Here is a 15,636-nt window from a genome sequence, read left to right on the forward strand (position 1 = left end):
TTGTCAAAACCAGGCAGCTAACGATTTTCACTTGATCACCTGCATCAGGCTTCTTAAATAACAAATGAAGGATAAAATTAGCTCTTGGTTCAGAAAACAAAATTATAAAATTAATAACGCTTTGTAAGAACAGATAAGCTTCCAGGAGATGTCTTGGTTTAGTTTGTTAGTAAAAGATCCAGAGATAAAATCTTACAGCAAGATTTTCTATCTAAGCTGAAAATTGATTAATACAGACATGACTGTGTTGAAAGAAATCCCATTGAGAATAAAAGAAAAGACTGTATTTTCCTGACAGACCTACTTAAGCAGAAAAGAATCCAATGGTGGTGTTCAACTTTGAACAAAGATTCCGACTAAATACAGCACAGAAAACAAGAGAATTTATGGAGAGATTATATATGGAAGAAATACAAATTAAGATGTGGGATTGGGGGCTCCAGGTATGGATGTGACAAATTAACTTGCCTGGCTATGTATTTCGCAGTTCTAATGTGGAATACAAATGGAACAAAGGCTCTGCAAAAGAGGAAAAAGATATTTCATCATTTGAATAAACTGAAATTGGACTTAATTTGCTTGCAAGATTCACATACAGTGGTACCTTGGTTTTAGAACAGCTTAGTTTATGAACTTGGAAACAGAACACTGCAAACCCAGAAGTAGGTGTTCCGGTTTGTGAATTTTGCCTTGGAAGCTGAACATGTTCTGCTTCCTGTTGAGTGTGTTCCATCTCTAAATTGAGTTCCCCGCTGCTAATCAGAGGCTTCCTGTTGAGTCTGTCAGCTGTTGAATCCCGAGCACCCATGCAAAAATCACCAGAGGTGATATTTGGAGCTTTCGTTTTTGCTGGTTTTTTGCATTTTTGTTTGTGTGGCTTTTTCATTTTTGTGACTGTGACTTGTTCTTCATTTTATGGAACTGACTTATGACTGTGGCTTGTGGCTTTGTTTTTGTTACTTGTTTTTGTGGCTGTGTGGAACCCAGTTCAGCTACTGATTGACTGATTTTGTGACTGCAGAAATGGATAAAAGCCCCCCATCTAATCAATGACTATTAACAGTGCACATAAGGAAAAAATTCATTTTAATTTTTATCATATACAATTCTGTCTTATTTATTTTATAATACAGTACCTTGATTATTGCTTTCATTTTATGGATCAATGGTCTTGTTAGATAGTAAAATTCATGTTAAATTGCTGTTTTAGGGGTTGTTTTTAAAAGTCTGGAATGGATTAATCCATTTTGCATTACTTTCTATGGGAAAGCACGCCTTGGTTTTAGAACGCTTTGGTTTTGGAACAGACTTCCAGAACGGATTAAGTTTGGGAACCAAGGTACCACTTTGTTAGAAAAAAGGATATAAAATTGATTCAAAAGAAATCAGGGGAGGATTTTATTACTGCAGGATTAAAGAAAAGAAATGGAGTTGTTTCATATATTCCCAGAAGTGATATTCTCTAATGAAAAAGGCAGATACATTGGGGTGTCAAGGGGATTAAACTTTGTTTAATGAAGAAAAATCAACTTTTTAAGAAGATATGTTAAAATGGGAGAAATTAAAATTGTATTTGTTGGGGTCTTTCGCGAGAAGGAAATGGCAGATTGACCATCTCTATCAGCTAGAAAATAATTACGTAGTGACTGATAGTCAGACAGATGGTCTGATTATTAAATCACTCTGGAAGATAAGGGTGATTGATGGGAGAAACGTCAAATGCTTTGAACAAGGCCATTCACTGCTGTCCGAGGCTAGGGGTTGGACAGAGAGAATGCAGATTGTGAAATGGAAATTCCTCCTTTTCAAGGGTTTGGAGGAGAAGGGGAGGGTGGAATCATAAATGATAGAGATGGGAGAATTGTCTGGTATGGCACTGATGGAGCTGAGACGGGGGAAAAAGCTTTGGGAAAACTTTAGTCCTAGCCAGTGCTTTTATTGTAGAAAAAGTGGTGCTGGTACTGCATACCATTGAGTACCCCCAGCGGGGAAAAGCACTGGTCCTAGCTTTTATTTAGTTATATAAGAGAGAAAGTATTCTGGATATGATTCAGAAAATTGCACTATTTCAGTCTTTTTTTCTAGAGGGAGTACCACAAATTTAATAGTGTAATTATTTTGAAATGACATACAACTAATATTTGCCATGGTGATACCCAAATACTTTACAACAACCCTGCAGGTTAGGTTCAGCTGATAGGCCCAAGATCACACCCAGTGAATTTCATAGACGAGAGGAGGAGCATTTAAACCCTCATCTCCCAGGTCCTAACCACTACATCCACACTGCCTCAGCCCAGCTGCTTTGAAAATTAAGGCAGGTACACTGAGCTGACAATGCTGCAACCTCTGATTTGTTGTCAGTGAATCTCAAAATCCATCATCTTTTCACATCAGCCTCAAGAGGGATTTCATGTTCTTGGACAGGCTGCCTGGCAGCAAAATGAAGAAGGCTCCTTTGTTGTGCTTTGCTAAAAGAAATGTCTAAGATACACGACTGTGGAAAGGCCCTCAGCACAACTGCAGTTTCATCCTGTGCTATGAAACTCTCCATGGCGACTAGCCGCTGCACTGAGATAAATCACAAAGCACGAATTTGCTCTGGGGTCCTCACAAGCAGAGGCAGAAATGCTTCTGAATACCAGTTGATGGAAACCACAGAAGGAGAGCTCTTGTGCTTGGACCCTGCTTGCTGGTACAGTCATACCTCGGGATAAATATGCTTCAGGATAAGTATTTTCAGGCGACCCGGAAGTAACAGAGCACGTTACTTCTGGGTTTTGCCCCACGCGCATGCACAGACGATCAAAATGACGTCACATGCATGCGTGGAAGCGGCGAACTGCGCACATACAGATGCGTGGATGTGGGTTGCGTTTGCTTCAGGATGCCAACGGGGCTCCGGAACGGATCCCATTTGCATCCAGAGGTACCACTATAGATGCCACTCCTGAAGTTTCCAGCAACTGGCATTGGAAAGCCTTGCTGCCTTTAACTGTCGAGGCAAAGCACAGCCAATGTGGCTAGTAACCACTGATAGCCCTCTCCTCCATGTATTTGTCTAATCTTCTTTTAAAGCCATCTAGGCTGGTGGCCATCACTGTCTCTTGTGGGAGTGAGTTCCATAGTCTGATTATATTCTGCACAAAGAAGGACTTTATTTCACCTGCCCTGATTTCTTCCGGCATTCAGCTTCACTGGATTTCCATGAGTTCTAGTGTAACAAGAGAAGGATGTGAACCCAGGTGTCCTAGACATTCCAACCACCGAACCACAGACACTCTCTGGCCACCAGCTGCCAACTTTACGATTCAACATCTGTGTAGTAGATGGTTGAACTTAGATCCCTTTGAAATCAACACGCTTGCTGTTTTTGAATATGTGCAGTTGCTCTCAAAACCTATTTTTGTGGGTGAAAACAAGGAAAGCAAGCTTAACAGGAGTTTTTTCCCTTGGAAATCTATGGGGGGGGGCTCCTTCTATGTAGATGCTTGCTGCTTGACTGTCCATGCCAAAAACAGTGTAAAGAAAAAGGAAATCATAGAGTACGGAGGGACACCCAAGTGTCATCTGGCCTAACTCCCTGCAATGCTGGAATTGTTGGGAAGTCAGGAAGCCATGACCCAAGTTTGGAGCAAGTACTCTTCACTGAAAGAACCCCAGCAGAGATTTAGCATGGGTAAACATGTAGCAAAGAAAAGCACAGGAACACTTACATGGGGTTTAAAACCTTTGAAATGTGCCTTCAGTGAACTCCAAAAGTATCCCACTTTTAATGGTTCTCTCCAAAGTATGCTAGTTCCTTAGCATACAGATAGACCACATATTTGGCAAGTTATAAAAAGGTTTAGTTGCAAACTCATCAAAGATTCACGTGCTTTACCATGCAGCAGTCAGAAAAAGTTGCACAGGAAGTAAAATGTTTCTTGGTTACAGAATGGCAAAAGCTACTAAGCTATAGGGATACAAAAAAAGGTTAGTTTCAGACTCCATTCCTGTCTGAAACAAAAGAGGCTGGTTAAAGCCATGCAGCTGGAGAGAAGAGGTCAGAACTCCTCACACACCAAATTCACATGTAGACAGTCCACAAGAGGCTTGTTGCCCATTTCCTCCCATGGTGAGGGGAAGTGACATAGGCTACGTTTGGCAGGACAGCTCAAGCATGCTAGGGATATATGAAGTTGGTTACCCTGCAGGAGCAGTGGCGTAGCGTGGGGGGTGCAGGGGGGGCGGCCGCACCAGGCGCAACATCTGGGGGGTAGGGTTAGGGGGTCAAATCCATGGGTTAGGGGGCGCAAATCCACGGGTTAGGGGGTGCAAATCCACGAGTTAGGGGGTGCAAATTACTTGCCTTGCCCCGGGTGCTGACAACCCACGCTACGCCACTGTGCAGGAGTATCAGCTAAAGAATCATAGAATTGTAGAGTTGGAAGGGACTCTCACACCAAGGTTCATCTAGTCCAATCCCCTACAATGTAGGAATCACAGCTGAATAATCCTTGCTTTAAAATCTCCAATGATGCACAGCCCCCCACTTTTCAGAGGAGTTCATTCCACTGCAAGGAGGTGGGACAGAGCTTGTTGGAATCTCTGGACATGGGCGGCATGGAGGGAACTCCTAAACAAGACACACCCACCCATACATCAAATCTGAGGCTGTTTGAATAGCTGGTCATAGAATCAGAGAGTTGGAGGGGACCCCCAAGGGCCATGCTGTCCAATCCTCTTCAATGCAGGAATCACAGCTAAATAATCCTTGACAGAGGTCCTGTAGTTTCATATGCTCCAAGCATTTTACAGAAAAAGAACCTGCTCTCTTCTGGTGTTGGTCCAGTGAAACAAACATCCTGGTTTTCTCTCAAATTAGCTTTTTTGTGTCCTTTTTTAAAAAAGAAAAAGCATTCTGTGGACCCCTGTAAAACAAGAGTTCACTTCTGAGAGAAGACACATAAAATGAAATACATCTTTATGCAGTGTGTAGTTAAAGCTATTGAACCTTTCCCCGGAGGAGGCAGCGATGGTCACCAATGAGGGTGGTTTGAAGAGAGGATTATACAAATTAATGGAGGAAAGCACCACCAGTCCAACCCCCTGCAATGCAGGAGGGATTTTGAGTGTGTCTCTACCAACCTGCCTCCACACCATCCCAGTAATCAGCACTCATGCCATTGCCAGGCAGGCTGCCCCATGGTACCTCCCCATCTTGTCCATAACCCCAATGACCCTTGAGACCAGCCCTGCTTGCTATCTATCTATCAAAATATTTATATATCACTTTACCATCAAAAATATATCAGAGTGGTTTGCAACAGTAAAAAGTGATAGGTTTTATTAGGTAGGTGAGAAAATATAATTAACTATATTTTATCCCCCTATAGACCCATGTGTGTGGGTTAACAGACAAAAGGATCAGCTTACTGCTAATATAAACATGCGGGGCTGAGCAGTTTAAATCCCATGCTAGGCAGTTCAATTGAAAGCATAGGAATTTGCCCAGGCTTCCTCAACCTTGGCCCTCCAGATGTTTTTGGCCTACAACTCCCATGATCCCTAGCTGGCAGGACCAGTGGTCAGGGATGATGGGAATTGTAGTCTCAAGCCATCTAGAGGGCTGAGGTTGAGGAAGCCTGAATTAGCCGTTAGGCTGATCTCCCCCTTCATTACCCTGTTTATCAAATAAACAGGTTACAGATTGAAAAGTAAGCTTAAAACATATAGTTTACTCACAGTCAAGCATTCATCCTTAGCAGAAACAGCATTAAAAATAAATGCAGGTAAAATACTTGTGTTTTAAAGCAAAAAACAGCTTCAGATCAATCCTGATGCTGGATTGATCAGAGGCACATCCTCATATCCAGAAGAGAAGGGTATGTGAAAAGAACAGGAAACACTTATTTTGCTTTTTCCCTCCCAGGAAAGGAGAGGAAATGACACCACACAGAGAATTCTCTACCAATTATGTTTCTATGGTCTGAGTCTGCTTATCAGTAATACAGCTTTATAGTCTTAGCCCCTTCACATGCTAAATAGCCAGAATATGCATTGTTAGATTTGGCTGCATATCTCCCACAAAAAGGACTGGTGGAATACAAAGGTTTCTAGCAGGCATTTTAAAAGTTGGCTCTGAAAGCGCCCAGTGGCAGGGTGTTCCACAGGACTGGGCTGATGACACTAAAGGCTCAGTTTCTCTTTGTTGTCAAATGAGCTCTGCCAACCAGCCATGTCAACTAAACAGAACCTCCATGTTCAAAGACGGTCTTTATTTGGGGAACAGAGAATCTGCATTGTGATTTTATTTGTGCCTTCTTAAATGATTGGTGGTTGCTACGTTTTGCTTTATATCATTAGTTTTCAGATGTTTTGTCTTTTCTGTCTGTATCCTTTCAGGGAAAGGCGGACTACAAATGCTTTCCATAAGTAAACCAAACCAAACATCCCAAATCCAGCTGCTAGTGAAATGTGATGCACCTCTATCGCCTGCTTCTCAGAGGCATCTTGGAATGATAAACTACTGTAATTGCCTTCCTGGTCTGGTCCAAGCTGAGAGCCTGTCTCAAGCTTCATAATCCCAAAATGCTTTGCACCTGCTGCATTGACAACTAGCACAAGGCATCAGAAAAGATACTAATAAACAAGTGAAAGGAATTAGCTGGGGTATGGGAGTAGATCGCCTTCTCTCTTGCCTCAATGGCCCCATCTGTTCCCTGAAAATATCCATTTGGGCAGCCGTCCAGCAAAGCTGTTAAGCACATGCTTAAGTTTCAGCCTGCGAGAAATCCCACTAACTTCACTATGGGAAAGTTTTGTGGTTTCCCCCTGTCCCCCCCCCCCGAAAATCCTCAGGTTTGCTGATGTTTCTGACAAATGAAACATCTGTCTCCGATTTACAAGCCCTACCAGACTCCCCTGATGAGCTTGAGGCAACGACTAGCGGTGACCTCATGCAACAGGAAGAGAGCTGGTTCAATGGATTCAGCTTTCCGCAGCAGGATTCTGGCCACAGTGGTGTGATATTTTAAGAGTGCTATTAGTTTTACCCTGACTGTGTATTTCCCTTCCGACTAAACCAGAAGCACGCTAGATCGTAACAGCTGGAGGCAGCACTGCTTCTGAACATCAGTTGCTAGAAGCCACAAGAGGGGAGAGTTGTTCTTGTGCTCAAGTCCTGCTGGTAGATTTCCCATTGAGGCACCTGGGTGGCCACTGATGGACAAGCTGGATCATTGGCCTGATCCAGCAGGCTCTTCAAAAAATTTTATTAGATTTTCCACAATTATAACAAAAACCACAGAGCAGAATGACACACAAAAACAGAAAGAAGAAAACAAAAGAAAAATACTTCAATGTCAGCAGGCTCTTCTTATGACCTTAAGGAAACCACAGGAGAGGAGAGTGCTCGAGTGCCCCCACTGTTCTGCCAGGACACTGAGGTCCAGTGCCGAGGGCCTTCTGGCGGTTCCCTCACTGCGAGAAGCCAAGTTACAGGGAACCAGGCAGAGGGCCTTCTCGGTAGTGGCGCCCGCCCTGTGGAATGCCCTCCCACCAGATGTCAAAAAGAACAACAAGTACCAGACTTTTTAGAAGACATCTGAAGGCAGCTCTGTTTAGGGAAGCTTTTAATGTTTGACGGACTATTGTATTTTAATATTTTGTTGGAAGCCGCCCAGTGTGGCTGGGGAAACCCAGCCAGATGGGTGGGGTATAAATTCTTCTTCTTCTTCTTCTTCTTCCATCCTGTTTGGGGGCTTCCACAGGCACCTGGTTGGCCACTTGGAGGACAGGAGGCTGCACTAGATGGGCCACTGGCCTGATTAGCAGGCTCTTCTCACGTTCTTATGTTCTTATGAAAGGGAACAACTGGACAGTGGTGAGCAGTAGCTGATGTAGATACCATTAGTTTTTTTAAAAAGAAGTTAACAAACCTCTTTAAAACTTTTAGCACATTGTTTATTTTCCCCCTAAAGTTTAAATACCGCTTGATGGTATAAAAAAACCTCAAAGCAGTTTACAGAGAGAACAAAGCAATAAAATGATTCGTAAAAAAGAATTAAGACTTTCAAAAAATTAAAACCAGCAATCATAGAATTGTAGAGTTGTTTTTTTAAAAAAAATAATTTTTATTAACAGGCCAATCACATCACATTATCCAAATCACATTAGTTCCAAATTATACCGCCAAATTTTAAATTTTGTTGGGGGTACCCATACATCAAGCTCCGAACGATTCCAAAACTCCGAACGAGTCCAAACACCACTTATATTACTGCTTTAATTAAACAGTTCTATCCAGTTCAATCCAGATAGTCCTTTATTACTTTCTTCATCTTCTTGTTGTTATCGTATATTCCTTTCTTTGCGATCTCTGATAATTTTCACAAGCAGATTGAAAACAGGCATCCTCTGTGTGGGTTTTGTACTCTCTAAAGATCATATCACTCAGGGACAGCCTCTGTTCAACGCTTCCATAAAAAAACTTAATCTTCGGTCTGTCCTTTACTTTTCTCAGGCTTGCCAAATAAATCAGGAGGCTCTGTCAGGTCAAGATTTCATTCCAACATTCCTTCTCTTTCGAACGATCCTGATTCTCCTCCCCCTGTCCTTTCTCCGGCAAGCCTGTCTTGGCGAGACGCCATTTTTAACTGCGTCATAAAAAAATTCCTCTTTCTCACCGTTCACCAATCCTCTCTCCTGTTATAATCCATCCCCCACAGTTCTTGAATTCCTGCTTGTGATTAGTAAAAACTCAACGATCTTATTTCTATATCGGGTGAAGGGTTATTAATATCACATCGTGCAAAGAAAAAAAGTTTTTTCCTCCACACCCCCCCTTCATTCCAAACATACAGTCTCTTAATGGTAATTCATCAGAAGATTTACTTATCTGTCTGTCACTCCTGGTCACAGAGATCCATTAATCAGCAGTCTTATCTCTCGAACGTTACTTGATGTATGTGCTTCAGCTTCATTCCAATCGTATGTTTCCAGTTATAATTCCGAGCTGAAGCTAACCAGCATGCGGTGATTGGAATCGGCGTCAGGAAGATCTGACTTCATCGAGGGCTCGTGCCAAGGGTTCGGCACCCCCATCTCTCGGATCAGGGGGTGCATTGTGAACACCGCTGGCAAGGCAGCCCCCCCATCTCCTGGGGGGGGTAGGAAGACTGCATACTTCCCATAGCAGCCCCTTAATTACCTCGTGTGGGTCAGAGAGATGTTATTGTCGGCCATCTTCCAACGCGCCACCTGGTGGCCCCCCCAGAATTGTAGAGTTTGAAGGGACCCCAAGGGTAATCTAGTCCAACTCCTTGCAGTGCAGGAATTGGAGCTAAAGCATCCACGACAAATGACCAAAGGAAGGAGAGTCCACCATCTCCCAAGGGAAAACACTCCAGTTAAACAAATGCAAAGTAGGTGTTGAGTAGTTGCAGCTTCTCTCTGTCACCCAGTAGCATTTCTCTGTCTTCTCCTGGCAATCAGCTAAAACACAGCCGCATTCACAGCCGCATTCTAGATATCTAGAAAACTTGCCTAAACAAAAACGTTTCTACAGGCACCAAAAGGATACAGGAAAGGCACCTACCTTGTTTCAATAGACAGGAATTTCCAAAGTCTGGGCCTCAACAGACCAAAATATCAATTTATTAAAAACCATGGAACTGGTTTTCTCTGACACCTGTAGCATAATACATGATTATTATTCCTTCCGATTTAGGAGCAGAAGGTAGGAACTGCATGGGGAGAACATGAGATCAGAGGTTTGGAGAGAGGTGAGAGGGGTGGAGCTGATGATTAGTATCAGGGAAATTAGGGGCTCAGAGGGAGAGAGTAAAAAGTGTGGCATTTGCAGTGTGTTTAGTATGGTGGGCCCAGTCTTGCACAACATTCTCCCATCAGACAAGTCACCTCCTTGTTGAACTTCATGTGCTTGGCAAAGTCTTCCTTTTATTTCAGTAGGCATTTTAAGTAAGCTGCTCCTGACTGTCTGGTGAATTTTAACTGACTTTATCTTCCTCTTCTCTTCTTCACTGAACACCGCTTGGAAACGACTGCATTAATCAGTATATTAAATGTTGGGAAATAAATGCAACAGTATCCTTTTCTTGGTTAAGTTTTTTTTATGATTGTAGGTTGCATTAAACTATTTTCAATGTTTTGCCTTAGTGCTGTAACACTCCCTGTGATTTGAGGAAGAATAAATTAATAATAATAATAATTGAAAAGCCAGCCCTGCAATGCCATTTACTTAGTTCTTTATTGAACTTATATCGCATCCTTTTCTCCAGGGAGATGATTTTTGGTACTGTTTTTATTACAAATTTTATGTTTTTTATCTTGCATTTTTATGTTATGGACTGACCTGAGATCTATGGATGATAGGCAGTATACAAATTTAATAAATAATCAAGGTGGTGTATACACGGGTCTTTCTAGGTTAGGCTGAGACGGGTAGCAGGAGGGGGAGAGGGGAAACATTTATGGTTCTTGGGTTGTAGTTCAGTGGTAGAACATCTGCCTTGCAAACACATCACCTTACCCTGTACAGTGGTACCTCAGGTTACATATGCTTCAGGTTACATACACTTCAGGTTACAGACTCCACTAACCCAGAAATAGTACCTCGGGTTAAGAACTTTGCTTCAGGATGAGAACAGAAATCGTGCTCTGGCGGCAGCAGGATGCCCCATTAGCTAAAGTGGTGCTTCAGATTAAGAACAGTTTCAGGTTAAGAATGGACCTCCAGAACAAATTAAGTTCTTAATCCGAGGTACCACTGTATATGGCCACTTGACTGCTTCACAACTGGCACATAATACTTATTCCATGTTTGAAAGAAATCGATCTTTTAGTGTGGCAGCGCCCGCCTATTGACATCAGGCAGGTGGCCTTCACTGTATTCTTTTTGGCGCCTGCTAAATTTTTTTATTTATTTAGGCAGACATGTAGAATGTCTCAATCTGAATGCTTTAATCTGTTTTGTAGTTTACCGGTGGTGCTATTGTTTTAATGTTTTAAATATGTTATTTTTAGCTGATAATTTTTTTACTTCCTCCCCCCCCCCTTTCTCAGATGCTTTGAGGGTTGTTTCTTTGACACTCAAGTGGTGTATTTTATGAAATAAGTATTTTTGAATTATTTTGAATTATTAAATAAATAAATAAGCAGACGGTCCCGGGCTCAATCTTCAGCATCTTCCACTAGGGCTAGAGAGAGACTTCAGACAGCTGCATGCCACCTCCACCTCCACAGCAATGTGAGATTCCAGGGGTTCCAGGTGTTTACCCAGGATTCACTTCCAGAATGAGGCACAGCAGAGACTGTATTGACTTTGTTATATTGTTTATCTACACATATATACAACCTGAGCCTGTGATGGAGGGTTTCACAGCATCGACACACCGACGTTCCTCATGAATCTAGTCCTCGTTATTCTGAATAAATGGCTGAATTAGCTAAATGAGCCCTTTATTCAAATACACGAGGGCTAGAATTTTAAGTTTTATTTTGGCAGTGGTGGTATGTCTGCCTTGCAAGGTCCTGGGTTCAATCCCCAGTGGCACCTCCAGAGAGGGTTCAGGACAGACTCCTGTCTGGAATCCTGGAGTGCTGCTGCCAGCCAGTGCAAACAATATTGAGCTAGATGGACCAATAGGGTCTGACTCGGTACAAGGCAGCTTCAGATGTGTCTGAATATGAAGCTTTCCACCCACCATCAAATGCAGCCACTGGGGCTCAAAAGTTTGCTCACATCGTTTACAGGATGAACATTTTTATATCTCTTCCTGGTACATCTTTGCCTGAAAGGGCAAACACCCTATTTGCTTAAAAATCAGAGCAATGCAAACTGTTGTAAGAGAAATGAATACAACAGACAGTAGGTGAGAATAGCTTTTGGCAAAGTTGTAACGGTTAGGAAATGTTTAGTGTTTTATTACTGCTATTAAGAAGGAGGAAAAACATATTTGTATAACATAATGCATACAGATTAAATATAAAAAAAAATAATAAGAGCCCTGCTAGATCAGGCCAATAGCCCGTCTCTAATCCAGCTGTTCTCACGGAGGCCAAGTGGTTACAGTGGTACCTCGGGTTACAAACTTAATTTGTTCTGGAGGTCCATTCTTAACCCGAAACAGTTCTTAACCTGAGGTGTGCCTCCCTCTGCCGCCGTGCCACCGTGGCGCAATTTCCAATTATCATCCTGGGGCAAAGTTTGCAACCTGGAGCAACTATTTCCGGGTTAGCGGAGTTTGTAACCTGAAGCATTTGTAACCCGAGGTACCACTGTACTCCAACAGGAGTTTCATTAATAAATAATGAAAATAAATAATTATCTATGACTCTTTTGCACAGGTAGGATATTTTAATCTAGTTTTTTAAAAAACAACAACAACCCAGAACTGTCCCTTTAGATTGATTGCTTATGCTGGTTTCAATGTACAAATGGCTTCTTTGTTTAAAACAACTGTATGTCACTCTGCCATAGCAAAAAAAATGATGGATGGATAGATGGATGGATTCATTAGTTTATGATATGAAGAGGCCGCTTTGTACCTCTAGTTTCAATACCCCTTCCCTGCTTTTTAAAGAGATTCAATCCAGCACGTAAGAGTTTAGCTACACCTGCTCTGGGACAATCAAAGGCTTGGATTCTGACAAGAAGCATTGTATTAGAACTGAACGCAGACAGAGGAAGAGAAAAATATGTTTTGACTGGGGTAAAGCATTTCACAATAAATTGGGGGATATTTCCCCCCACCCCTAGTCCTGAATGCAAATGATATAGAAAATTAGCATATTTTCCCTCTGCAGTCCTTACCACACACAGTAAACTTTATTGCACAAAATCACAGCAGTTGGAACTGCAAAGTCATTCCGATCTGAAATTCCGCACACATCTTACTGAAATGGAAAGAGGCTCCGAGATAATTCATTTGTGTCTGCCTTTGCGACGCAGGTTCCTTGTTAACTGAGCCATTGCCATGCTATAGGGAAAGTCCCTCTTCATGCAGCACATAGTTAAAACTATGGAACTTGCTCCCACAGGAGGAAATGATGCCCCACAACCTAGATGGCTTTAAAGGAGGATTGGATGAATTGATGGAAGAGACGGCTGCTGACAACTACTAGCCATGCTGGCTCTGATCTGCTGCCACAGTCGGGGGCTGCAATGCTTCTGAATACCAGTTGCTGGAAACCACAGGAGGGGAGAAGGCTCTTACTGCCTCTGACAATGGAGGAAGCACATAGACACCATGCCTAGTAGTTTATCCTCTATGTAGACAGAGAAAAATAATTTATTACAGTTGGAGACCAGCTTATAAAACACACTTGGGGGTACAGTCCCAGAAGGAAAACAAACAATTAAAACAATGTACAACAATAAAATTAAAATTTATAAATGCGATAAGCGTATAGACACTTAAAACTTTAAGATAAACTACCGCAGAGAGCTGACTCAGAGTTACCCATGGAACCAAGTTTGGGGATCAACTAGTTTGAGTTGGAGATGGTCTGCGTCTACAGATCTGTACACAGAATGTGGCGACCATCCAGGTCATCTTCTGATCTTTGCCTAATAGGAAAAGGTCAAATTTTTGCTTTTCTAGGAGGTCAACGAGCCCCACCAGTCAATGGTCTTACTACGTGCCCCTTCATAAAAGGGACACCTAAAGAACAAGTGCTCTGGGCTTACTATCTCCCACAATGAACATGCGCAAAGTCTCTGAGCATATGGGACTTTTAAAAAGGCTCCTTCCAGAACCAGCGAGGGCAGAGCTGAGCTTCTGGTGAGTGTAAAGGCCCTTCTGGCATTACTGCATACGAGAAAGAAGAGATATGCTGCCAGTGCATATCTCTCGATTTTTCCAATTTTATAGTCGGGGCACCTTGAGCAGTCCTGTTGTCTCTCGGTGTCTATGATTCTTTGCATCCTCTATGAATAATTAGAATTATAAGAAGAGCCTGCTGGATCAGGCCACTGGCCCATCTAGCCCATCATCCTGTTGTCACAGTGACCAACCAGGTGTCCCAATGAGAAGCCCATAATCACGACATGAGCGCGCTCCCCTCCTAAATTTCTCAGCAACTGGCATTCAGATGCATTGCTGTCTCCCACTGTGGAGGGCAGAGCATAGCCCTCATCTCCTAGCTTCCTTGTCTCCAGGCTAAACATCCTCAGCTCCCTTTATAATAACCATTTAATAAGCAAATTATATCATCAAAATATGTGCTGCTTGCGGTTCAGGGTTCAATAGATAATGATGTTGTGGGTTTGGATGGTCAGTCTGGATGATGTCCCGAGCCCATTTCTTGGGATCCTGTACCCAGTGAGGGTTAGAGTGTAAGAGAGGACTTTGCTGAACTAGTCTGACCCCTAGCTAGCAAGGCCAGAGCTCAGGGATGATGGGAGTTGTAGTCCAACAACATCTAGGGACCCACAGGTTGAGAACCGCTTAAGTCTTAAGTGATCAGCATCCAAAAAGAATGAGCTGGGCTGCAAGAGCTGCAACTAAGAATTGGGGCCCTCAGTGCTAATGGCTGAGCCTTTCATCTATCCCCCTCATCTAGCTGCCCTGACAGAAAACAAGAACCAGGGTGGTGTATGTGAGCTGAGCTGGATCTACAGAGACCTGCTTACTCCGTGCTGGATCCAAAGCTCTTGGAGAAGCAAGATCTGTTGGAGAGTTAATGCTGTGAAGCTTATGCTCAGGTTGCCTATGTGTATATGTCTATAAAACTGTATATCCTAAAGACACCACAATCTCTGTTGACGTTCATTCCAAGGAAACTGACCTCTGGGTTATCACCTGGGATGCCTGGAGACATTAATTGGTCAGAGATTGGGGTGGAGTGTTAATGCTGTGAAGGCTTCCATCTTATGGAATATGCTACCTATAAAGCCTTATGAGGAACAGTTGGAGGAGTTGGGGATGTTTAGCTTGGAGAAGAGGAGATTGAGAGGAGATATGAGAGCCAAATATCTAAAGGGCTGTCACATGGGTGGGACCCAAAACAATGGATTCAAATGACAAGGAGATTTCAACTAAACATCAGGAATAACTTCCTGATGGTAAGAGCTGTTTGACAGTGAAATGGACTCCCTCAGAAGGTGGTGGACTCTCCTTCCTTGGAGGTTTTCAAAGCAGAGGATGGATGGGCCATTTGCCAAGAGTTCTTTAGCTGGATGGGCCATTTGTCAGGGGTGTGTTGCAGGGGGTTAGACTGGATGATTCTTAGGACACCTTCCAATTCTACATTTCTGATTCTATGACATGCCCAGTAGGGCACAGTCCATAGACTTGAGTGAAATAAACTAGCCCCTCTTATGCCTTTGTTCTTAGTAGGAGAAAAATAATGAGGAAAATGAAAATACAATACCAAGGTAAATTAAGAGAATGGAGCACGATTGCACCTTACTTCCACCTTTCCTGTGAGAGTCTGGCAGATGGCCAAATGCAGTGGCTTAACTGGCACCGGATGCCACAACCACCTTAGGATTGCATTCTTAAGCAAGCAACTCTTTCCCAACCTCAACTCCTCATCTGTAGCTTGATCTTCTTTTTAAAAAGCTCGCTCTTTCGCCATTAAAGCTGTACATTTAGAAGCCTTATTTTATGCAGTTAAATGGGTGTGTAG

Source organism: Podarcis melisellensis (genome assembly GCF_964234715.1).
Source record: "Podarcis melisellensis genome assembly, chromosome: Z".
In the NCBI taxonomy this organism is placed as follows: domain Eukaryota; kingdom Metazoa; phylum Chordata; class Lepidosauria; order Squamata; family Lacertidae; genus Podarcis; species Podarcis melisellensis.